This window comes from Lytechinus pictus, chromosome 15 (assembly GCF_037042905.1).
Source record: "Lytechinus pictus isolate F3 Inbred chromosome 15, Lp3.0, whole genome shotgun sequence".
Lineage (NCBI taxonomy): Eukaryota > Metazoa > Echinodermata > Echinoidea > Temnopleuroida > Toxopneustidae > Lytechinus > Lytechinus pictus.
Window position 1 is genome coordinate 29,256,104 of NC_087259.1, and position 24,534 is coordinate 29,280,637.

Below are 24,534 nucleotides of genomic sequence, written 5' to 3' on the forward strand. Positions count from 1 at the left end.
GTTCCGTCAGGTTTATTTGCCAAGGGTGGAGCACTTCCACACATGAAAAGGTCAAAGCCAAGCTTCTCCAGTGAGGGAAAACGCCACCGTAGTCCCTTCTCTAAGACACCGCTTTAGGTTAGGATTACGACGGCTGTAGCGGAACTGTCAGGAGTTATAACGGCTTCTATCCTTCTATGACATGACTTCGATATGTGTCATGTTCATATCTATAAATAATGGATTAGAATCTAAAAAAGGATGTCAGCAAACTTAAAATAGTAGTATTCAGCTGGCTACGTCCTGGATTGCAAGCGCAAACACTTTTTGTTTCAAGCGTTGTTGCTACACTGGTCCTCTGAATTATCAAAGATCTTTTAAGAAAATAGGAGCAAAAAAATTATTGCAAAATATCAGACAAAATTTGTGGGTCCAATGCTTATGGCCAGCATGAATAAAAACATGAAATATTGTTTGTATTTTTTAAATTGAAGAATATGTTACAATGGCAAGCATGCAAAGGCTTTTCCCTCATAAGTTTATTTTAGTCATGATCCTCAAAACCACTCTATTCCTGGCTATCTGTATCCTTTGCAAAATCAACCAAACAACCTATATACAACATCGAAGTTCAAAGTAATAACAGATTCCCTTTAAGATGAGCACTCAGACATTTATGCACAATAATCGTTAATCATTCTACTACTATCACTGCAGGCAATACTACGGTCTCCAAATAAACCTGGTATTAAATCAATGAGATAATAGCCCAATAATCTGTCAATGAAGATCTTGACTCTTCACACAAAATTTAGCAAGAGATTGTAGAACAAATAATTGCAATGACCATTAAATGTACAATCAACTGCAAAAAAAAAATCATATATTAATAATAATAGCGGTATATTTACCCAGGGTAGCCGCTTCAGTTCCGAAAACTGTTCTCCCAGCGGGCCCTGCTATTATTACCCCGGCTTTAGCCTAGGCGCTCAAGCATTCAAGGAATTAATCCTACTGGGTACCCATTCACCTTACCTGGGTCGAGTGCAGCAGTGTGGATAAACTTCTTGCTGAAGGAAAACACGCCATGGCTAGGATTCGAACCCACGACCCTTTGTTTGAAAGGCGAGAGCCAGAACCACTAGACCACGACGCGCCCACATTCAAGAGTATGATTAGAGGCTAACCTTTGTGTAACAGGGATCTAGGCTCCACCAACAGAAATGAGGGTTTCTCGACTTTCTCCATCTCAAGATAATGGCAAAAAATAAAACAAAAACTTTTCATCGCTACTCAACTTCATGAAAACTGAAAACCTCTTTCCACTTTTATACATTCTTCATGTATGTTTCCTATTGAAAATGATCAGGGGTGGAGAGTTTCCCCTGCTCTTTCAAATGCTGTACAGCATTGGAGAAGATTTTCTAGTCCAACCCACTCTCCCTGCCATGACAAGGAATCTTGAGAAAGTGTTGTGCATGTACTTGGCGACATGAATGTAGTCATCTTCAAGTCATTACCCTGTTATATGGATATGAAGAAGTCAATCAGTCCCAGATACTGGAAGGGTGACTGCTGTGAACATTAGGCTAGTCTGCATCAACCTGTTAATTTCTGTTCCTGAAATTAGCAAGCTATTTCATGAATTTTATCGAGAGATTACAATTCTGAGTCATTCAGAATTTGATCATGCAGAAAAAAATTGTGGGGGGGGGGGCTTGGAGGTGCCCCATCCCCCTCTAAAAACGAGATATTTTCATGCTCGATGGTAATGATGCCAAAATGGAAGTAGATCTAATGCTTTACTGCTTGAGATCAATCTTGGAAATGTCTTTCAAGAGCTCCAAGTGCTATAAATCTATTTCAATCAATATTATATTAGTCAGAGTGGTTAATAATATTCAAAACAGAGAGTTTAAATACATTCTGCTACCTGCTAATCAGTCGACAGTACCCTGGGACAAACCTGTCCCTCACCAAACTCACTACCAACCCCCCCCCCCAGGAAAGTGGTTTAGTCCTCTTCACACGCTTGTCATTAGTAAGCAGTCCTGTGCATAAAGCAGTCAGCTATCTTCAGACGAGTGCACTCAGTTCGATGACATGGTTTAAATTGGGGACTCCAAGAATTGACAAATTGAAGGATAGAAACTAGCACATTGGAGGATAAGGCCAATTGGTTTTTAGCCACTCATTCTATGGATATTGCTTGGATTTTATTATTACAAAGCTGATATAAAACTTGGAATTATTTTGTGAAAGTAAACACATTGTAAGTAAATGTTCTTTCTTTCATTTAGCAAACTAAAGGATAAGCAATGCAATACATGCACATAACTTTTCTTCTTAACTCTTCAGAAGAAAGTTGATTTTCAACAAGCATAAAAAAAATCATTTCTGTAAATTCTATTAAAAATATCTTTAAGTTGGCGAGCATCTAAAACTGAGAATCATCTCACACTAGTAAATTTTATAACACTACTGCATGCATAGTTTTTCTCCATGGACATGGATTCGTAAAAGATATTGCATAACTAATTCTTAATTTCAAATACTTAAGACAGTTATCATTTAAGTTCTTGAAACTTGTAGCAAGCTAAATCTGTATTCTGTAATCATTATAAATTACTAATTGACCAGGAAAGTTCTTACAATGGGATCACAAACTGCTGAAGACATTGGTGAAAGTTGAAACATACCATTACATGTAGAATTCTAAAAGGATATTATTTTTTTTATAATACAAATGAAGAAAGATTGAATAATGATATTTATATCAAGGAGTCATATTGATCATCCTACCTATCATTATATTCGGAAGAAGATTGAAAAATTTGTGTGTTTTTTTTATTTGTTTCAATTGGATCAACAAACCTTTAGGCAGCTAACTTTTCTTACTTTTTTCCTTCCATCTCGTATGCTTAGCTCAAAATATATTTTTGAAAGAGATTCACTCTGTGTCATTAGGAGACTAAACTGGTAAAGAAAAAATATGCATTTTTAATCATTTCTAAGATAATGACTTCTCTGAGTTTTGTTTTCAACAATATCTTGAACACATAGCTAATCGTATTACAAAAAGAAAAAAAAATGAAGTCAAGCCCTTCATAAAATAGTAGATTATACAGAGTTGAATACCCTCAAACTGCTAAATTAGGTAGTCTACACTCAGTTAAGTCATAAGTTATAATGGTAAATAAATCAAATGTGAGTTTCTGTCTAAAATTCTTTAAAAAGTTGAATACTGTACTTGACCTGCATGGCAAACCATTTTGTCAGTAGATATAATTAGTGCAATATTTTTTCTCTATAATCCTGTTTGCCCTGGCAGAGAGCAGCCCCTTGCACCTGTTAATTGAACTGACCCTGACTCAAAAAGATTGACTCATTGAAAGATTGGTATAAATATAGAAATATAAATGTGTCATCCAACTTTAAATGTAAGGAAAAGGATATCATACTGACATACTCTATTAAATTTCGATTACATTTCATTCTTAGCCTCATTAATGAATTAAAACATTTGAAATTTCATACAGACTTTGGTAAAGCCTTGAAAAAAAAAATCCATTTACCAGTAGTTGTATTCATGACTTAATTAAAGATGTACATTTTTAGTCAGTTTAATATAAAAAGGGATATTCTTTCCATCAATCCTGATATTTTTGCTAATCTATGGATCATATATTAGGCCTAGTTCGGCATCTGTCAACCCGAACTTAGTTTCCTATTACACAAACAAACAAAAACCCTTTTTTTCTTTCAATGAATCAAGATAAATGTTTTACCATGGAGCTGTTACAGAAGGAGGACTGACTCTCTCGGACGCTTTGCCCCATGCGCGGCACCGCTAATCCCCTCACAGCAGGGTGGTCCATCATGGCACTTTCACACTTACAGGCGCATGCCGCCCGTAAATCAGCTCTAAATCTGATTGGGAAAGTTGATCGAATGCAATTTAAAACGCCGTCATTCGGACCCAATGGGTAATATTAATATAAATAAAATTTACAGATCATAATCAACGAAATATCATAAAAGTTAGGTCTAGATCTATCTCTTCAAGTGCGTCAATCCTAGTATTTTTCAGAAACGGCCCATAGCTGAGGCCTGTACTGTGTGAATGAGCTGAGCGCGCGAGCTCGGAGCTCAAGCGTCACACTCACCTTCAGCTTACACAAATAGGAGTACGTGGGGCACCGGAAGATACTCGACGATGCATCAATCAACGTAGAAATGCCCCGCAGATTCGTCGTTATATTTTCAAGGCCATTTAAATCACGCAAATGATATTTGCATAAAAATCAAGCTCAAAGTATGCTTTTTCACGTTATTATAATTTCTAAAACATGTACGAGCAGGGAAAGATTTAACTACGGAAGAAAGACAGACATACCTAAAATGACAAATCTCCAACTTTCTCCATTTGTAATTTTGTTGAGTCGAATGAGATTGTAACGTATGTGGTATGTATGCAAAGGGGATCATCTCAGAAGTTCAACCATACATAAAAGACGTACATCAGGAATCCGTACGAAGAGATATGGATGTTGGAAGTACAGCAAGTCGTGTTTCGATTTTGAAAAAAAAAATGAGCTCGAAGAGAAGTTATGTGGGAGAACGTCATTTACGGCGGTGCCTCGCAGGGACCTTCAAAAAATCTCTGACCACAGATTTTACAAGCGGGCTTATCGCGTTATGTAAGCGGGCTCTAACTTTCGCCTGGCGGCTCGCTGATTGATGTTAGATATCGTTCCTTCGCCCGAAGGAAGCGATAACAAAGGATTAACAGAGGAATTGGAAGATGGTTCTCCTTCTGTAATAGCTCCAGGGTAGGAATTAATATTTTTTTTTAGGGGCTACTTTTTTTTTTACATTGGGGCTACCACTGAATATCTTGGGGTTACTTTCTAATTCATGGGGCTACTTTTTTTATCGCATATCAGCAATTACCTTTTGACATTCCGAGACTCAATGTGATGCCTAAAAGCTCAGAACACTTTTAACTGTAATTACTGTAGGCTACAGGCCTTACAATAAACAACAGTGATCCCACCTGAGCAGTGGCGTACCTAGGATTTTTCACAGGGGGGCAAATTCGTCCTCCCAAAAATGTGACAAGCAAAAAAAAAAAAAAAGTGCATGGATTGTGACTCGTCAGGGGGGGTGGGCAAACTGCCCCCCTGCCCCCCCCCCCCCCGTAGGTACGCTAGTGCACCAGAGTCGCCTTCAGCTTCACACACTTCAGATTCGAGCCAATCGAGGCCCAAGGCCAAGACTTTACTGTCGATTGTCTCTGTACAGTACTGTTTCTTTTTTGGCTTATCCTTCTCAACAGTATCTCGATTTGGAGAAGCTTCTGGCGCTGGCTCTGGCCGTTTGGCAGAGCCAGGTTGAACTCGAATCAGAAACTTATCCATCTCGCACTCCGACTCGACGATGTCGATAATCAGCGCAGTCACAATCACCAGATGATCGCATACAATTCTGTGCATGCCTAGTACACATAATATACCGTACGATGCACGTGGTCTCGTTACCAGCTGTGCAGTCTAATCGTGCACACGTACATGTACATAAGCCATGCGGCAAGCGCGTCAACAAATCTAAAAAAACCCGTGCTAAAGACTATGCATACTCCGCATCCCATATTGCATTGCGCGTTTATTTTCAATCGCGAAGCTTCCAGTGTTACGGAAGCTAAGGCTCGGATATTGCATTGACCGTTCAACTTAAAGCTGGCAAGGGCGACATAAAAGATGCGCTTGCTCCGCTGCCAGAGAACGTAATTATGTGAAGTATTTTTTACATTGTCGATGGTATTTTATTGGGGCGATTCTGAAATTAATAGTCGCCCCAAAGCATTGGGTTTTGATAATTTTTAGGGGCGATTTGGGCTGTCATGGGGGCAAAATCGCCCGTCTCCCCCGTGTAATTTCGACCCTGAATAGCTATGGTTTTACGAATCTTGTAACATTCTGGAGAGTCTTTTTCTGTATTTTTTCTTCATGGCCAAACTGTTCCTGATAACAGAACCTGGATAAATTGGAATATATAATTTGTCCTCTCCAACATTTCCCTGTCAAAAAAATGACCTGACAGTGTTTTTTTTTTTTTAACAATGCTACTCCATTCACTTCAATTACGAGAGTTGTTCACCAATGCCAAAATGATTCCTATATGCCTACATGGATGACATGCAAGATGTTTGTCATCTCCAAGTTTTCCATTAACATGTAATAGCCCTTATTCGAAGTATCTTTAAATTTTGCTCATTTTGTTCAGTTCAAACTTTACCCCCCATTTGTCCAAAGCATGTTAATAATGCCTAGGCTACCACTTTTATTCATCACCACTAATAACCCCATGACTACTACCTTTGATTCTACTAAATATGCTCCAATTAGGAGAGCTTTTGCTGATGCCCAAATTATTACTAAAGACCCTGGATGACATGTATCAAGTCATTTGTCATCTCAAAGTTCCCAATTAACAAGAAAGATCCTTTCTATCTTTAAATTCTGCTCATCTGTTCCATTAAAACGTCTTTTCCCTTTCTGTCCAAAAAGTGTTCAAACAACCTTTGATCAAACATTCCTGTTCATCACCCCGAGAAGCATCTACTGAACTCAAAATAACCCTTACTTTTATTCATTATTCAAACTTTATTCAGTTTGGACCTTTCTGTTGGTTAAGTGTCAAAATGCTCCTTAATAACTCCTGGAAATAACATCAGGTCATTAGTCATCTCTTTTAACTTAACAAAATGTCTCCATCAATTCTATTAATCCCATTAACTTAAAAAAAACTTTCTTTTGATCAATTCCGTCAACTTTCTTCAGTTAGGAGTCTTTCCTTTTATGTTATTGGTCAAAATGTCCCAAACAACCCTGGACATACATCAGGTCATTAGTCATCTCCGGGCATGTCATTAACAAAAATTTCTTTCTGTCAATTCCATTAATCCCACCAAGTTAAAATAGTCCTTCTATTGATTAATTGTGTCATCTTTGGTCTAGGTTAATGGACCCTGTCCAAATTTCCCACAGACCCTGGATATTACACCATGATATCTCTGGTTATTCTCTCTCTCTGACAACTCTAATGAATTAGTTCTATTTTTCCATGTTTGTTCAGATAAAACCCATTAAGAGCAAGTTTGCAGTTCAATATCATTCACTTGAGAGTTGGAGTCCTCTTTAACTCTTTAATTGTTTAATGGAAAGGTGAAGAGGCAATCTCTCACATTTTTCATTCCATGTCATTTAAGCACCACATGTTTGCTTTTATATATCCAAGGTTTAGAAAAGAAAAAAAAAGCATTAACCTTCTCATCTGAACCTGTACATAATAAGCAAATACCTTCCATCTTATCTGATGTCAGTTGAATTTCTCTCTGCTTATAATTTCAATAGATCAAGCAGAAATAGCTCATGCATCTCCATGAAAAAGCGAAACGCATAAGGAAAGTCATGAAGCAAACATCCTCTTGAAAGCAACAAAAATTCCTTGGCAAAGACATTATCCTATATTTGCCATCATCCACCCAGTAAAGGCATATGCATTGCTATTACAAGATTCAATTTCCTAGTAATGCAAGAGCCAGTGTTCATAATATGGCTGTCTTTCTAGAGTCATTTACATCACTGACGCAAGTCTAATTAAAGATAATTTGTACTTCCAATGCAGATGCAGTCTGCTAAAATCATAAGGGTCAATAACCTCTTTGTACTTATCTATTTGTATTAAAAAGAAATATCCATGCATAATGGATTCCCTGAAAATTAACTTAATCTAGTACACAGATTATTCCTTTCAATTCTTTAAAATAAGACATCTCAAAGAAAAATGAAAAACTTCCTATCCAGACAAATCACATCAATTAGGAAGGTCAGTGAACTCTTTTAATGGCCTGTTCCATGAAATTATTAACCATGCAGCCGAGTTAAGGGTAATGTATTACCAGGATATTAAAACAATTAGGCTATATCAGGTAAAAACATTAACATAACACCTCAACCTATTTAATTCATATGTGTCTCCTATTTCTTGAGCTGTCTCAAGTCCCAGTTCTATTTTTTTAAATTGGTATAATTAATGTATATTGGCATATTTCCTGTTGTCTTGAACATGGCCTTTCTTCATTGATTGTGGATATGATTTACCTCTTCGATCCTCTGTTTATTTCATTTGAAGACCTGTGCCTATAAATGTACATCTTCACCAAAGGAAAAACGTTCTTTATTCTACAGTCACAAAAATTCACATGTTTCTGGTAAGCTCTCCCTTGCTAGGCTGCAAGCTTCACCATTTTGCAAATCCATTACACAAAACAACCCCCCCCCCAAAAAAAAAAAAAAAATTACCTTTCTCACATCTGTATGAATAGAATAACAAGTACAAATTTGCTACATTTATATTGTGCTATTGTCGAACTGACTTAAGTTAGTGGTGGGTAGTGATACTACTCTACCTCCTATTTATACCCCATGCTTTATTAATAGCTCATAGGGGAAGGATGTTCTGGATCAAAAATACCTCACCACAACCAGTGAACCAGACTAAAAAAAATCTAAAACAGATTTCATCTATTTTAATCTTTTCCCCTCAAAGCTCCTTCCTTCATAAGGCTGCGTTTAAGCGATTTTCTTGAGCTAGGAAGGCATCAGTCACAAATCAAAATGATATCAACAAAAATATTAAATATGGAACGGCTTTAGCCTTATAATCGCATGGTTTTCCCCTCTTTTTAAGACCAGCCACCATGTATCGTTTATTCTTAACTTTGACCTGAGAAGTTCAATCTTTGGGCTTATAATACATTTCCCGAACTCCAGGCACAATGTAGAATTATGATTGACATTTTACTGTGTTTAATCAAACTATTTAGTCCATGGTTTTGTTTTGCCAAATCATCTTTCACAATGCATCTTTTCAGGTGTGTATTTTTTTTACCAATAAAAAAAATGATTGAATGGAATCATGGTTTGACCTGATATTTTCTTTGAAAACTGTGATTCTAGGGCAGGGGCAGATCCAGGTATTTTCAAGAGGGGGCACATTTTTCTGATGAAAATTTGACAAGCAAAAAAAAAAAGTCCCTCACTTTCAAAAAGTAGGGGGGGGGACGTGGGTAAAAGCAGTATATTTACATTACAAATTTTGATTATGGCTCTCAAAGGAAAAGGGGGCAATGGCTGGCTGTGCCCCCCCCCCCCTGGATCCGCCAGTGAGTGCTCTAGGGTCAATAAAGCATTGATTAAACACATCTTTATAATTCACAAATATAGCATCAAGGGGAAGGGTTTATATGTTATGGACTGACAAGAAACTGTTGATGAACTGACCTGGATATGGATTAATATCCTTTCTGACGTGGGTGAACTTAATTTCAACCTCTCCAGGTATATTCGAGGATGGACATATATAACTCTAAATCCTCATTACTTCATTTTCATGAGTTTTTTTATGACTTAATTCCCAAAGCGCCAAATGTCAAATATCACAATGAGACTAAAAAAAAATAAAAGTTAATTGGGGAAGAAAACTGAAGTGTCCAGATGGAGAGGAAATGGAGGAGGAGCTTGGAAAATGTAAGAGCTGTCAATCTTCTAAATTAATATAACTTAGTCTAATTTGCCTGTCCTACATGTACCACTGAGTTATTGGCGATTTGGACCATCTATATGAGCTAATTTTACCTTATCATCAAAGAAAAGAGTGTCTAATTTCAAACACCAAGAAACCAATAATTGTCTGCTTGCGGACAGCATAAAGCCTATTAAAGCAAAAAATTAAGTTGAGTAAAATTGATAGAAATCCAGTTAGACACATATATGCAGCACAGAATGTACATGTAGCAACCCTTCAGCAAAAGATCTTGGCCTACACGCCACAAAGTCCTTAACACAGTTTATTTCATGTTTATTTGCGTAAAATGATACAAATCATTGCTCTTCCAAGGATAAATCATTAAAATCCCAGCAGTCCCCTACATTTTTTCCAAATGCTGGTAGTTATTTTCTTTAACACACAATGTATGCATTCACAGGGACCTTTTTTTGACATAGATTACAATGTTAGCTCTCTATATTTTTTCTGTTTGGGAGTGTAAGGGTGTGTTCAATGGCGGTTTGCAAATTTAAACGGCAACATGGATCATGATTGAAAACATGATTTCAAAACGTGGATATAATGAGAAACAAAGGGTGTGTTCAATGTCCTCTTTTCCCGGTCATGAAAGTATACGTCTTTCAAATCACGATTCGGAGGAAAATTTGAACGTCGAAAAAGATGTAAATGCGATCAGCTCATATTTTACGACCTTGAGCATCGCGAATGCGACATTGAACACAATTGAGTTTTGAGACGTCTTTAAATTTACTCTCGCAGTGGAAGCCTACACAAACAGGTGCCAGAACTGACTTTTTTGTGATGGGTCAAACTGCGCACTAAAGCTGCGCTAACGAAAGCGGGAAATTCAAAGATGATCAACATGTAAACGGCTTTATATTTTCGATACTGAACAGTGCACTGCTGATCATGTTTGTGTTTGGTGTTTTCTCATATTGAGTTTTCAATCATGATTCATGTTGCTGTTTAAATTTGAAAATCGACATTGAACACACCCTTATCCAGACAAAAGTGCAAATTTGCCAGCTTAATAATGATAAATCAATCAATATATATATTTAATCTCTTAAAACAATCTAAAATTATTTTTACAAATAATGATCTTTCAGAGGAAACTAAAAAATTACAGCATTTCACTGGTAAATAATACTGCTTGGAAAGTGGCTTTTAATTGTATAGATCTAACGTCATAAGCCTCTGGGGAAAGCAGAATTAATCCTAAAAAATATTATTTTCTAACATTGTAAGGGGAAAAAAAATCAGTACTGATGAAGTGTAATGTTATTTGGAATGAGGAAGTAAGGAAGGAAATATGTCAAATGCAGCAACATTAAAATCTCCAATTTATATCCGTCAATACAAGAAAATTCAGTGTATAAGTATAAGTTACTAAAATGCGATCCAGTTACATCCTAAACAAGCACCTATTGTAAAAACAAGCAATGAAGTAATTACATACATATACAAATCGTATAATAGAGCAAACCAAAATACACTAGTAGACCTAATGATGGATAAAGACCTGCCAACCTCTGAAAATGAAAAATTGTATTAAATCTGTGATTAAAAAAAAAGTATTTTCCCCTAGAAAACTGTAGGCCTATTTAAAAATAAAATGTGCACTGCTGTGCAGATAGCAGGCATGCCAACATTTGAAAATTAAAAAAAAGGGGTCCCAATCACGGCGCGCAGGCTCATTGCGGCGCTCAAGCTACATGCAAGCTAATTCTATCCGTAGTAATAATGGCAAGCATCAATTGATTCTGGAGTAATGCAGACCTGCCAACCTTCTACAACAAAAAAAAGTACATGTATTCTTAGAAGGGAAAAAAAAGTATTTTTGACAAAAAAAAAAGTATTTTTAAAAATTTGTCTCAACGTAGCGATTTCCAGCCTGTTCTCTGATAAAATGCGCACTGCTCTTGCAGATGAAAAAAAAAAAAACATTGAAACATGTGTATATCTCACCCTGGTCTTAAGAAAATGGTTGAAAAAAAAAAGTTTTATGAAATAGAGACATATTGAGATGATTTTTTTCTAAATATATTACGATTTTTTTACAAAATCATATTTTAAAAAGAAAAAACGTACTGTCATATTTTGGTTGCAAAAACTTACTAAATACGCCAAAAACGTACTGGTTGGCAGCTCTGTGGATAGTTATCAGGAAACAGAATGTCTCAACAGATGGTATGGTCTACATGACTTCATCAATGTAAACTTAAAGGAGACCAGTGACCACTAATATGGACTATGAAGTATGAAGCTTTGCAATCAATTACATACCTAATTTTTTCTTACAATTGATTAAAATTGATCAATGTGTGTTATCAATTGAGAAAAATCCATCTTACAATCAATTTGATCAAACATCAAATTCTATATTTCAGGGCACTGGTAGAGAAGAAGAACAATTTAGGGAGATCAAGTGGAGGAAGTTCAACTATTTTAGCCTTGAAAATATACTGTATGAATACTACAAAAAAATATAAAGCATATAAAGTTATAAACATGATAAACAAGGTGTCTTCAGCAGAACGGAGTTATTGCTCTTGTATGCTTCAAGGTTGATCCGCTCAAGCGAAGAGACCAACAAGAAATTCTTGATATTTTAGGAATGTCATTTTTGTAAACAGTATACATATTTGGCACTAAAAAATGCACACTATTGGTGGGGAAAATAATAAATCACATAGGTCTTGCAAATGGGGGAATTGAGAATATGCTATCAGGAGTTACAATGCACCTGGGGCCCCCGTTTCATAAAGAGTTATAACTGTTTTAACTTTGCCATTATGTTAACTAACATGGTAACCTTGATTTTGATTGGCTGCTGAGCCCTGTTGCCATGGTAGTTGCCATAATGGCAAAGTTACAGCAGTTGTAACTCTTTATGAAACAGGGCCCCTGATGTTTCAAAATAAGCTGGAGTACTTGGATTTGCATTAAAAAGAAAATTGTTAGGAGTGATCATTATTTATGAACAACACACTGCTCAAGAGTAGTGGATTAGTCAGTATCCCTTGAATAACAGAACTAAAGGATGCAATTCTAATTATGGATTCAGAAAATAAAGAAGATAAAGGGTTGACTTTGACTGAGAGTACTAAAGAACAATAATGCTGCTTTTGAATATCAAAGTAAATTTGACATTGCCATTGACTAGGCTCACGATGTTACTATTGCTATCAATTCACAATGCATATGAAAATGTTATGATATTGATACAGATATAAATATAGGCCTACATGTAACCTTCATGTAAGGTTGAGATATGACTAAGCCATTCTATTTTAGCCTTGACTATGCCATTATAATCTAAGTATAGAATGAGGCCAATATTTGGATAAATCGTCTGTTTCAGAACTAAAAGGGCACTGAATCAAACTCTTCCTGAACCAATTGTCTATGGATGTCAAATTTGAAAAGCAGGAAACTGAAAGAATTATACACATTAATAAGGCCAAGTAAAAAAAGATAGTAGTTGATCGTCCGGGTTTTTTTAGAGCAGTGATGACGGAGGTCCTTACTATTTGCTATCTTACTATTTTTTTTTAAAACAAGGAGGCATTTTCTCGGCCCGTTTTTTGACATCAGTGATGAGGGAGGTCCTTACTATTTACTATTTTTTTTGCTATTTTTTATTCAAATGATTGTCAGGCCATGTCAAGCTCGAATTATGTGATCAATGCATGCTCAGTATTAATAATAAATGAGTAGAAATATATATAGATAGATATATATGCATAATATATATTGATTGGACATCTATGGAAAATGTATTATGCGATTTTTATTACCATGGAGCCATGTTCAGTTTTCCAGAGCCAATCTCTTTTTTAGCTCTGGGCATGGTTTCGCATAGCAGTTTCCAGCTGCTTGTATATTCGTTTACATAATGTTTAATACTGTTCAATTTTTATTCATTTTTTTAATTGATATCAAATGTTAAATTATTATTGAATTGTTAATTGTTCACATAATGTTTATTATTTTAATATAACTGTTAGTGTTAAATCTATTTACTAACTAATTTTTACAATTGTCCATCAAATTGAATAGCTCAAGGAAGAATGAAGTTGATCAAATTTGAACAGAATTTGAACTTACTGGAATCCCATTAATGATTTTCAATCTTGACAATGAATAACCCACATGAAATTATTTTTTGAATATTCAATGCATTGCCTGCTGACGTTAAAAAACTCGCCAGAAAATTCAATTCATTTCACAAATTCACATGTCGCGCCAGCACAGTCAATCACATCCTCCAAGCACACATGCATTCACCCAACAGACTCACCAGCACAGTCAACCACCGTAACACACATCGAAGTACAGGCGCTATCACTCACCAAAATACCCCGCTGAAATACAAATTACGTCATAAAAATTGATTTATCTGCGCCATATTTCCAAAGCACGCGACGGATTAGTTCAGATTTAGGAAGCAGGGTCCCCGAAAATGCACTAAAAATGAAGAAATCTGTGATCTTTTCCGAGTTTGCAAACTTCATTTTCTCGCTAATTTATGATGTTATCTTCAAAATTCCAATAAAAAACCAAATCAGATTTTTTTTTTCTTTCTTGCAGTTACGGCGATATCGGACTTTGCAATTGTTTTTGAAATTACGAGAGAGATCCAAGAGCACATGAGAGCAAATTGCTCGTCAATCTTGTGAATTTTTTTCCCTATTCAGCAGCCATAAAAATAGTAAATATCAAGGAAATTGATGCTGTAATCAAAAAGGGAAGTGGGCGCGGATGAGAAACATCACAATTTTTTTTTTTTTTTTTTTTCGCCAATTTTTGAAAATAGTAAATGGTAAAAAATTTCATGCTGCGGCCAAAATAGATGCGCGCGAGGACGATCAACTACTTTCGTTTTTTACTTGGCCTAATCTAAAAAACAGGTAATACATTCTCATAATGAATGAGTACTATGAACATACACAGAACACAGAAGAAATATCAAATTTAGACTTCATCTACCACACTTTAGCTCTAAAAAACGTAATGCCCTCGCTGCAAATGATTTCTTTGAAGAGGGAAACAGTTTTTATATCATATAAACATCAAGGAAAATATAATAGATGAGGCCCTACTTGGCTAGATGAGGGGTTTATGGCTTCCATAAAGTCTTTACATAGAAATTGTCTGTGTGTCCCTATCAAGAAATGTGGTAAGGAAATGAACAGAGCACACTCAGTGTAATTTAACAGAATGGAACAAACACATCTCATCCAAATTATAAAATTTATGCTGTAATCTGCTCATAAGCTGTTATAACACAAGCCATCGCTTTTTAGTGGGCATCTCCATTTTCACAAAATATATATCTATATTTTAATGTCATACCTCTTGTGTTATTGATTATAATTGATATTTTAAGTTATTTTAAGTTTAATGATGATACATATTTTGTTCAATGCATTGACTTGATTCTTGTCACCAAACTATATTTTCCTGATGGGATCATTTGCTCCATTTAATTATGTTCTGTTTAAAAATAAGAATTAAAAAGGGAATGAAATTTTAGATTTCAATCCTACATTGAATTAAGACTCTTTTTGCTGCCAAGTATGATGCATGCAGTCTCAGGCGTGTACGCAGGGGGGGGGGGGTTATAGGGGTTCAAACCCTCCCCCCTCAGATTTTTTTGAATTTTTTTTGCTACGAAAAGACCTAATTTTAGGGGTGAAAAACTTGTTTTTTCCTTTTTTTTTTGCTTGTCAAATTTTCATTCAACTCCACAACCCCCCTCTTCAAAAACCCTGCGTACGCTACTGTCTTGCAAATAAATGGCACACTTTCCCACATTTATAAAGAACAATATTTAACAGGGCTATGTGATAACTCATTAAATTTATGTTTTGTGATTTCTTTATCAATAATTGATTACAATTCCATATCAGCTTTGGCTTTTGTGAGAAGTGGATTTCAGGCCTGATGGACTGAGACAGTTCCTTTCTTACTTCCTTACTATTTTTTACCTGGGATGCCTATCATCCATCTCCACCTCTAGATAGACCTATCCTACTTCATTAGCCTCATTTTAAACTGATCGGAAATCCCCAATCACTTCTCAGGTATATCCATTGCAAAATAAGCACTTTAGACGTGATCAAATGTTGCTCTTGTCGGTTAATCAATTCCTAGCTACCTCCTCATCGCAATCTGCTAGAAAGGGACCCAGTTGACCACCACGATACTGCAAATAATTTGCCTTTACACCGGCAAAATGTAATGCAAACCCCGTTATGAACGACTTAAATATGAAAAACGGATACATTTAAGAAAAAGAGGCGATGTAAATTACAGTAGGAAAAAAGATCTTCTCTCCAGGGCATATTTTTCTTCCGTTCATTCCAAAAGACACTTGGCATTCAAGCCCGTGGCAATTGGAGGTTATTTTGCATTACGAGTGATATTTTTCACAATTTGTGGGAAATTCGCTCTGAGCCCTTGTGTTTTTTTTTTGTAACTGATGTATGACAAGAACAGGTTAGAAAGATAATTCGGCAAGACATGGTAATAAAACTTAGGCCAGCAGCACTCAAAGACCTATTTTATTGCACCTTGAAGACTAGTAAATGTTAAGTTCAGTTTTTATAACACAGGGATCGCTGACAGACAAGAAAAAATGGGGAAAATGTGAAAGAAAGTAAAGTACAAGGGTAGCTTGTCTGCAACTACATATATCTATTATAATGAACGAGGGGCGAAAATGAGTTACTTATAAAGCTTATAATTGATTACTTAATGGGGGGTAGAGAATAACACTGAAGAAAAGCTAACAAAAACCTTTTAAACATTTGTTTGGAAAAATCCAGTACCCACTTCTAGAAGCTTTATTTCATTCTAGTATTCAATTATTATTGTAATTTCATTTTTGTTTGACCTTTTAATCTGAAGGTACATTAATTAATCATTTACAATCTAAAAAAGACCCATTCATTTTATAAGAATTAAAGATAAAGCAGACATGTTGCTGAAAACAATATCAACATATAATCATATATGGGGGGAAATACTGTGATAATTCAAAAATTAATTTTTAAAAGGCCTTTGACGTGATCATGACCGTCATTTCTTTTGGCACCATGGCATGTGTACTGCCTAACCTTTGTGATTCAGTGAGTTTTTGTTTTAAATATGTTTGCATCAATTTTATTTAAAGATAACCTGAGTACATCTAACCATCAGCAGTTATTGCCACATCTTTTCTTATTACGAAATAATTTCAAATCTGAGGACAAAAAGAATAGATACAGACATTTGATTTATTGTTGGAGATAGACGGGATACTATAAAAAGACATGCTATATCTCCAAAGCAACAACATCATTAAATTGAACATCACAAACAAAAACTAATGTATTCTTTTATCAACCGAACTAAAATATAACCTTAGGGGTGGCATGCTTAATCAAGAAGTTTACAGTGACTCTTCCTATTATTTTCTTGATTTAATAACCTATCAAGTATCAACAGACTCCATGAGAAATGGGTCAATGAAATATTGCCTAGGCGGATCTCCATCTTCAATGAACTGCTGCTAGCTAGGTGATATAAAAATAGATTGATTCTTGTAGTCAAGCACATAGGGTACATACAGTAGGGTATCTCATCTTCCCTTATCCCTATCTTTCTATAAACTCTTCTCTCGCCCCCCCCTCTCTCTGTTCCTCACTTCTTCCTAGCTATCAAAGGCTGTGTTTATGCTTCCACTTTTCAGGCCAGAATCAGCGTTTCCAAACGTGATTAGTCCAAAACACGGTTGCGTCCATGCTAACTTTCATTTAAACGCTGTTTCAAAACGCCGATCGTAAACTCACAAAAAGGTGCGTTTGTAAACGTCGTTTGACCAGAATCAGGCTTTCTGGGGAAGTATAAACAGAACCACGATCGTAAACGTGTTTAAATGACGTCATTTGGTACATGCTTCTGGTGAGATGAAAATCCGCGGGCAAATACAGTTGCATTGCTCCATGGTCGCATGTTACCTCCATGGAATTACCTTTCATCTCCCTTGTTTTGCATGTGTAGTACTATTACTAGTATTACTCGTCCAATTTGTCATCAAGATGAACGTTGAGGGATTTACACCAACCCCCCCCCCCCCCGGAACATGAGTTATAATGAGGAGACATCGCCAGATGCCCCAGTAGCATAAACAAATTGATATTTTATTATTTTGTGTACTTAATATTCATTATTTTTTCTTACCATTATCCTCACCATGGTGGAAATTAAATGTCTATATCAAGAAGCTCCATGCAATGACTGAAATATCGGAAATTGTTCGATGTTTATATAACAGTCGACGTACCTTCCCTATAACAACACTCGGAAAAAAAAACTTTCGAAAAAGGGCGCGCCCAATTTGACGGCTCAACGAAAATTACGATGCGAAGCCAGCTAGAGATCGTGATTTCGCCTCTGAAAAGATAAGCATAAACAGCACTCCCAGAACCATGTTTACGATCGGCGTTTTGAATCGACGTTTGACAACGCTGATTCTGTCCTCGCAATGGAAGCATAAACACACCAAAAATATATCAAAATAATTAGAGTTTAACACAAAAATATAAACAGCCCACATGAAGTTGAGTATAGCCCTTGTAAACATTTTAATTGGAGACTATTTTAACTAAAATTTAAAATATGTATCTAAGGTCTCCAGAAAAAGACATCAAAAGTTCTATCATTTGAAAGCGCAGAGATGTTAAATGAAAATATACACTATACAAAACAGAATAATATAACTTTGACCAATTATTCAGTGTTTAAACTTGGATGAGATTCATGAATTTATTTGATGTATTATCTGCTCAGCATTTGGGTTTTTCTTTAGGGGGGGAGAGGATTTTATGCTGACAATCACATGCTTGGCCAGGAATTTATAGACTGTACATATTCTTATTGACGAACTCAACTTACTTTTTCATTGTAAATTCTTTACTTCAAGGTACATTGATACAACACAAGTAAAATACATTAACCTTCATGCTCATTTGCATCAGTGAGTTAACCATGTATCGAGAAGCTAAAAATAGAACCAATATATGTTCCATATTAAATAAATCCATTCTCTGTACTATAATACAACAGTGAATGTTCTACTCAACATTTTGTGTCTACTATTGATACAATAAAATGACAGAGAGATAGGCTTTAGGTAATATGGCCTGATGCTCATCAAAGCTTAAAAAAACAAAGGTATTATTTTTTTATATATATAATTAAGTATTTGAAAAAAGGAAATGTTGAATATATAACATCTCATTCATGAAGGACCTCAAACTTTCATTGAGTTTCAGACTAACCCTAAGACTAGGAGTAAAACCTGCTTCACAACAAGAACCAATATAACATGTATACAACACATTGGACACAAGAGATATATCCACAAGAATATGCCACACGGTAAGAAGGAATAATCAGAAGAAAAAAATCATCCATCTTTGCCTGGACAGACTGTCTTCTCAGATGGTAAATCCAGAGAATGAGAATTTGGAATGATTTCATTTTTTTGATTAACTTGGTAATATAGTGAGCTAACTGTAGAAAGTATGTGAGGGGATTACAAAAGAAGGTAATGAAATGGTTTGGAAGGGTAATATCAGTTATCACAGAATATTATTCCTTAAAGTCAGCATCGGACAGGTTTAAAATGATGTCTTAGTATGACAAGACCCCTTTCTTTGTTCGTCTATTTTGTTTAATTCTGAAGTTGTGTAAAAAGTCAAAATTTTCCAAGTTGTGTAAAAAGTCAAAATTTTCCAAGTCAAAGATATTTCACATGTTCCCTGCAGATTTCAATGGGGTAGGTTCATCATCGTCGCAACTCATCTGCACTGTTAATAAAAATAATATCTGGCATTCATGAGGCACCGATTTGATTATCTAGTTGCCTATTTGATGGTGCACTATACATTATCCAGGCTCTAGCTCCAACCTCTGAAGTAATCCTGCCGGGTACCCATTTAACTCACCTGGGTTGTGTGCAGCACAATGTAGATCGATTTCTTGCTGAAGGAAATTACGCCATGGCTGGGATAATTTTTTAAGTCAAATTTCTCCAAAATTGTTTGGTCTAGCACAAACTTTGCAAATGGATTTTTTACTAAATTTTCTCAAAATTACATTTTGCATATTTCAGTTTACTACAACAGACTGGACATACATGTACACCAATGATTGAACAGAAATAAAAACTAATGAAGGGAGTTCTACTCTATAAATCTTAGGAGATCAATCAAAGACAATGGTCAGGATTAGCTGAACTAATAACGTTGCTCTGAAGAGGGGATAATAAAAGTGCCAAAATTTGACAGACGAGAGTGTAAGATTGCGGGTATACAGCGTTTGAACAGTCTCTTATCTTCTCGTTAAAAGCACCATCCAAGTACGATTGGGAAACGAGCTTCACTGCATTCATACTGGCTATCTGATGTCACAGACAAACTAATGAAACTAACTCAGAACCAAATAATGAAGCCATTTAAAACAACATTAGGCGGTTTCAAACCGCCTCGATCACAAGAATCCCCGTTAAATTACGAGAACATTTTTAGGCTAAAAAATACCCATTAATTATTCCTGCATTCACACCGCCCCGAAACATATCCTTCGGGATAAATTACTGAAGTTAGGAGCATGCGCAGTATGGTCTAATAAGCAGGCAAGGCGCGAGATTCAAAACCACTAGCCCAGCAGCCACCCACGGCGCCCGTGCCCAACGACACGCTGGGCTAAAAGTTCCCGTAAATTGCTTTCACATTGCCAAAATACCTGCGACCTTGGAAAAATCCCCGCGAAAGTTCTCGTAATTTCGCCAAGTACCTACTATTTAGCGGGTATTTTCTTTCGGGAATTTACGCGTAGTTTGCTTTCACATTACCAAAATACCTGGTATTTTCTGATCGGGGTAAATTTCCCGATCAGAGAATACCTGGAACTGACGAACTTCGAGGCGATCTGAAACCACCTATTTATAGTTATAATAGGTTTGGGCCCAGTCTTACAAAGAATTGCGATTGATCAGATCAACCACAACTATGGAAAGCCAGCCATGTCAATATAAAAAATGCAGTGCTTGTTCAAACTGTTTTCTGAATATGATGTATACTCATACATTCAATGTTGTCTTGACAATTCAGTATGCTCCTCTCTGTTTGAAAAAGGACAAAGTGCAAATTTCCTAAAGAAAAAATTATGCCTTTGATGGATTTCCATAGTATAGAACATTTAGAACCAGGCCAATAATACACTGACTTCAATGGGGCTAATTATGTATTCATGAGGACATATCTATGGCCCCCATGGACTGATTCCCACCAAATTTTGGTAGGGTTTTTTTTTATCATGCTCTACAAAAATATGGTATAAAAAACGCTGAAATGCTAAAAAGTTTTTTTTTGTGACGTCATCATTTCAGTACTCTATAACAGCTTTGATCCTGTGTGGAATTAGTTTTGTTGGTGTTAATGTAGCATAATTGGCGAGTTCATGCGAGGGTATTTTGGCAGTGTGATAACAAATTACGAGAACTCTCTCAACCGAGCGAGAAGTTGGGAGCGAACGCCATGGCCTCGCCTGCTGATCAGACCATACTGCACATGCTCGTACATGTAACTTCGAGAACTTACCCCGGAAGGGTCTGCTTCGGGTCGGTGTGATTGCGTGAATGATTATCAAGTATTTTAAGGCCTGAACAATTTCTTGTAATATATTGGGTACTCTAATGATTGAGGCGGTGTGAATACACCTGTAGACATCTTTATTAGAATCATGAATGAGATCTCTTTTGTTGCATTCAAGCAAATTTAAATGACCATGTTACAATGGTTCTGAAAAAATTGCCTTTCGATACATCCCTTTTCACTGTTTCATGTTTAATTTTTTTTTTTTTTTATTGTTTATGATTTTTTTTTGGGGGGGAGGGGGAGAATTGATTGAACACAAATTTGAGTTGAACCCAACATCTTTGAAAAATGTGTTTCTCGAGTAGTTTTGATTGAATACAGCCCTATTCAATTAATATGAGATGGACGCAGCAAAGACAAAAATGTTTAACTGTAATTTATTGGTCTCAAAGGCTCAGTTATATTGAGTTTCCAATGAAAAACAATAAATTCTCATTAAAAGAATAATTTCCTTCCTCTTGAGTTTAATCTCTTCCTGCTGTAAATTAATTAAGCTAGAAACAAGATTAGTGAATGATTCACTGCAAAATAAAAATAAAAGAACACCTCTTTCAGTAATCAGAATTCTCTCTATAATAGCTCTTAGAAAGAAAATTTCCACAAATAGCTCTCAGAATAAGGGAAAAAGAATTTCCAATGGCCTGTGGTATTTACAGGAGAGATTTTATAGTTTGAACAAGAAAGAAAGCTCATAGACACAGACAGTATTCTTCAAAACATGTGCTGAAAGAGAAATAAATGTGGGATGTTATCATCTTCTAATTTAGATACAATATCAGAGAAAGATGCTATAATTAGATAGCAGTAATGAGTTAATCAACCCTAACGAAGGAATTAGTAAAGATCTACATGTAGAAGATGATGATTGAGTTATGAAACAGGTCCTTTGGGATTAAAATTCCATAACCTCCATTAGTCTTTTATGAATGCTTTCAGACCATAATTTTTTGTATCAAAATTGGAATTCAAGTTAATAAACCCAAAACCTTTTCTCATTTGGTTTTTTTTTTGTCAAGTTATGTTTGTTTCCCTGTAAAAACATTTTTTAAATACTTGCACCTGAAATTGATGGCTAATGTTCTTGTAATCTGGATCATATTTTTCTGAAATTGTCACTTTCCAAAATGATATCCTGTTATTCCTAGGTATCTTCCAGAGGAAGGTAGTAGACACCAGTCCATCAATTATATTTGGGAAAGTCCCCTTTTGGGCAAAAAAAAAGTAGAAAGTGATGAAAATTTTCCATAAAGCTTGCAATGTTTTTAAATGAATGAGAATTGGAGAACATTTGAAAAGCAAATAAATATCAGTCCTTCACGTTTATAATTTTGTGGAGCTCAATAAATCGCTCTCCTTATTTTTTTGAGGAGCTCAATTGAGCTCCTCAGAATCGCTCTCCTTGAGGAGCTCAAATCAATTCAATACAATACATGTATGATAAATTGTAGATTTTTCTTAACATCGTATATGCAATAGCTGTGTAGCTATTAAAGGTCAAGTCCACCTCAGAAAAATGTTGATTTGAATCAATAGAGAAAAATCAGACAAGCACAATGTTGAAAATTTCATCAAAATCGGATGTAAAATAAGAAAGTTATGACATTTCAAAATTTCGCTTATTTTTAACAAAATAGTTATATGAACGAGCCAGTTACATCCAAATGAGAGAGTCGATGATGTCACTCACTCACTATTTCTTTTGTTTTTTATTGTTTGAATTATACAATATTTCAATTTTTACGAATTTGACAATAAGGGCCTCCTTGCCTGAAGCACAAAATGTTAAAATAATGGAATTACACGTGTTCAGGGAGGAATGAAACTTCATTTCATATGACAATGACGAGAAAATGAAAAAATTCATATTTCATATAATAAAATACAAAAGAAATAGTGAGTGAGTGATGTCATCGGTTCCTCATTTGCATACCGACCGATATGTGCATATAAATGTTTTGTGAAATGAAGCGAAACTTTAAAATGTCATAACTTTCTTATTTTACATCCGATTTTGATGAAATTTTCAGTGTTATGCTTGTTGAATTTTTCTCTTTTTATTCAAATCAAGTTTTTGTTGGGGTGGACTTGTCCTTTAATTAATCTGTGGTGAAACTAGGCCTGGGTCAATACGTTTACAAAATATCGCGCTCCTGCTAAAAAAAAAATTGCAAAAATTTCACATTTTACATCTTTAAATCCATGAAATGGCCATCTATTTTCCATAATTTTTGTTTGGAGCGCGGTGGGAGCGCTGGCGCGATCGCGCTCCTCAAAAATGAAGGTCTGAAATATGCCATCTATTTTATGAGCATGTGCACATGAAATATTATTTTGCATTAAATTTTATCAAATTCAATGTTCTCAGGCCCTCGGGGACAAGAAGACAATGTAAAATGCACAGAGTGTAACGATTTACCCTTCCATAATGCAAATTATTTTTATAGAAATGTATGCTGAGCAAATAAACAAGAATGGATTACAGCTTCACACATTTCTTTCCCAGGTCCAACAAGAGACAACATATTCCATTGAATTGCTATTACTAGTTATTCAATTCAATTCTTTATCATAATATCACTACCTGATAACTAGTCAGTATACATCCGATAAAGATTTATTAGTGTATCATTCCAGAAAATTTCAAAAATCTAATAAGTAAATGATGCTTTTTGAAAATTTCCTAAGCAGTGGAGTCACTAGTAAATGTATAGGCCCTATATATAGTGGTGCTCTAAAGTTAGTCAACCCCACCAGAAAATGGACATATTTAATTAACTGTTCAAGTTCTGCCATCTTTTTATTTATTGTGTAGTCAGCTGATAAAATATTGCATATTCTCTGGGCTTGCCGGACATTGTTGTGTTGTTGTCTACATTCAACACTCAGCATGAAGGAGTGCATTTGTGGTGGGGATCACCAACTTTTAGGAAATGTCAACTGTATATTCTTAAAATCTAGAAAGCCCAGTTAAAAACAATCCATACTATTCCCCAAAGTCTGAACAAGTAGTCTACAAGAATGTAGACTACTGCATTAGCAGTACTATTTTATATAGTTGACTCATTATCTAATCAAGTAAACTAGGAACATGAGTGTATGATGTCAATGACTTACATTAGAGGAAACAATGTAATATGTTGCTTCTTCATCTCCCCCTCTTGCACAATGTCACAATATTATGAGTCAGTGTGGCACTGATAAAATGCAGGCA

The 24,534-nt window shown here is 35.6% G+C and overlaps 1 protein-coding gene across 1 annotated transcript in view; it reads left to right on the forward strand.

Moving 5' to 3' along the window:
• Positions 1–2,035: 2,035 nt before the first annotated feature.
• LOC135156824 (probable G-protein coupled receptor 21) overlaps positions 2,036–24,534 on the forward strand; it is a 28,297-nt gene continuing 5,798 nt past the window's right edge. The window contains exon 1 of the mRNA XM_064110431.1: positions 2,036–2,251. The gene's annotated coding sequence lies outside the window, so the exon portion shown is untranslated. The remainder of the gene's footprint in view (positions 2,252–24,534) is intronic.